Genomic DNA, 1,825 nt, shown 5'->3' with positions numbered 1-1,825 from the left:
GCGGGCCCTCACGCCCATGTGCAGGTGGGGGTGAACAGCTGCGGGCCCTCACGTCCCAGTCTGCAGGTGGGGGTGCACGGCTGCGGGCCCTCACGTCCCAGTCTGCAGGTGGGGGTGCACGGCTGCGGGCCCTCACGTCCCAGTCTGCAGGTGGGGGTACACGGCTGCGGGCCCTCACGTCCCAGTCTGCAGGTGGGGGTACACGGCTGCGGGCCCTCACGTCCCAGTCTTCAGGCGGGGGTGCACGGCTGCGGGCCCTCACACCCATGTGCAGGTGGGGGTACACGGCTGCGGGCCCTCACGTCCCAGTCTGCAGGTGGGGGTGCACAGCTGCGGGCCCTCACCCCCGTCTGCAGGTGGCCTGTCACTGCCGCCCTCTACTCCCAGTTGCCTCCCTGTCCCCTGCCCAGGTTCTGCCCAGGGAGCTGGGGTGGCAGCGGTGGTGGCTGCCCCCAACCTGCATGAGGAGAGTTGGAGCCACACCCCCAGCTGCCCCCCAGGCTCAGACACAGCCATGTCTGCGGGGCCTACCTGAAAAGCTCTTGTGTCCTGTCAGAGACACAGGTATGGTGGTCTGTTCACCTCCCCCCATCTTCTGGCCTCAACATGAGATGGCCGCCACAGCAGCAGCAACTGTGTGACCACGAGGGAAGGGTCCAGGGACCAGAGAGATGCTGAGCTCAGGGAGGGCCCCAGCCCCTACTCCCTCCACCGTGGCAGCTCTGCACCCTGGCACACGGGCCTGGGGACACCCAAAGGTGGTATATCCACAGAAGAGGGAAGAGGCCCACGGGCTGCCAGCAGGAGCAGAGGCTGCTGGAATCCTGGGAGGCCATGCATGGCCCTCCTGGAAGCTCTGGCCACCACCAGGGCCCTCTAAGTCAGGCAGGTCAGCTGGCCAGGGTCGCCTGCATCTGTGCAGCCCAAGGGGAGTGGGAGGAGCCCTGGCCTCTACACCCCACTCCCACCTCCCGACCCAAGGGGTCATCGGCCTGTAGACTGCCTGTAGGCCTCTTCCAAGACGCCCCCTCACCGCACACTCAGTCAGACAGAAGCCTGCCACGACTTGGCCATGTGGCCTACTGCCCAGTGCCCCTACTGGGACCCTGTGGACCAACAATGCCACCCGGAGGGACAGCCAGTGCCCGGGGCCTCAGGGAGCAGGAACAAGAGCCAGACCACCGGGAAGGGGGCAGGGTTGCTGCCTCCCGTGGCTCAGCAGTGCCTGTGGGCTGTACCTGACTTCCCCCAGAAACTGCTTCAGAGCGAGCCAAGAGCCCAGAGGACGGCCGCCCACGCCTGCCCCACCACGAGGCCGGCTGTGTCACCTCAACACAGGCTTCTTTGTGCTGCTGTGACGGAATGCCGGAGACCGGGTAACTTGAAAGAAACGAGGTTTATTTGGCTCATGGTCCTGGAGCTGGAAAGTTGAAGCCAGGGTCCTAGCACACGGCGAGGGCTCCTCCACTCAGCAGGCATGGAGGGGTACTCAGAGCTTGGATGGAGGAAGCTGATTCCACAGCAACCTGCTCTCAGGAGCCAAGTTGTTCCTGAGCCCAAGCTCCCCGAGGCTGTACCCCGGGACTCGTCTGTGGAAAGCGTCTGTCCTGTTAGCACAAGCTCCCTGAGGCCACACCCTGGGGCCCGTCTGTGGGAAGCGTCTGTCCCGTTAGCCCAAGCTCCCCGAGGCCGTACCCCGGGACTCGTCTGTGGAAAGCGTCTGTCCTGTTAGCACAAGCTCCCCGAGGCCACACCCCGGGACCCGTCTGTGGGAACCGTCTATCCTGTTGAGGGAATCCTGGCCTCTGGAGCCCTGGTGGAAGAG

The sequence above is a fragment of the Cebus imitator genome, unplaced genomic scaffold (genome assembly GCF_001604975.1).
Source record: "Cebus imitator isolate Cc_AM_T3 unplaced genomic scaffold, Cebus_imitator-1.0 Scaffold567, whole genome shotgun sequence".
NCBI classification, from domain to species: domain Eukaryota; kingdom Metazoa; phylum Chordata; class Mammalia; order Primates; family Cebidae; genus Cebus; species Cebus imitator.
The sequence above is the reverse complement of the archived record's forward strand: the minus strand, read 5'-3'. Positions refer to the sequence as shown.